General features: G+C 37.7%; 1 long non-coding RNA gene across 2 annotated transcripts in view; it reads left to right on the plus strand.

The window, feature by feature from the left end:
* Positions 1-467, plus strand: part of LOC122058092 — a 7,347-nt gene that overhangs the window by 4,496 nt on the left and 2,384 nt on the right. The window lies entirely within an intron of this gene.

Raw genomic sequence — 467 nt, forward strand, 5'->3', positions numbered from 1 at the left:
GTGGAGGTAATAATTTTCTTCACAGCTACGTCAAAGTGTCCGACTTTTGAGGTTGTGTCTATCAGACCTTTGCCATACGCCCATGCCCATACCCATCTCATGTCACATTGGCACGAGTAATTCAGGTGGCATGAATGTAGCATATTCTGGATCTCTATAGCTTAGATTTTTCGATGACTAGAACTTGTAGTTTGGGTAATCCTTTAGGGAGCCTTGAATTCATTTACTTATTTCCTTTTGAGGAAGCGATTTGTTTTTTTGGATAGGTTTTGAGGAAGTTAAGTTGATCTATGTAAATGAAAAAAAGAATGATATAAGAACTTTGCTGACAAGGATGCAGAACAAAGAACAATGCACTTAGAAAGTCATAATTCTGCTTCGAATTGGTCATGCCTTTAGCTGCTTTATTGTCTTTTGCCCAGTTAGTTTCACCGTTATCTTGCCTATTGTTTGGTGCTGAATTTTTT

Source organism: Macadamia integrifolia, chromosome 2 (assembly GCF_013358625.1).
Source record: "Macadamia integrifolia cultivar HAES 741 chromosome 2, SCU_Mint_v3, whole genome shotgun sequence".
Lineage (NCBI taxonomy): Eukaryota > Viridiplantae > Streptophyta > Magnoliopsida > Proteales > Proteaceae > Macadamia > Macadamia integrifolia.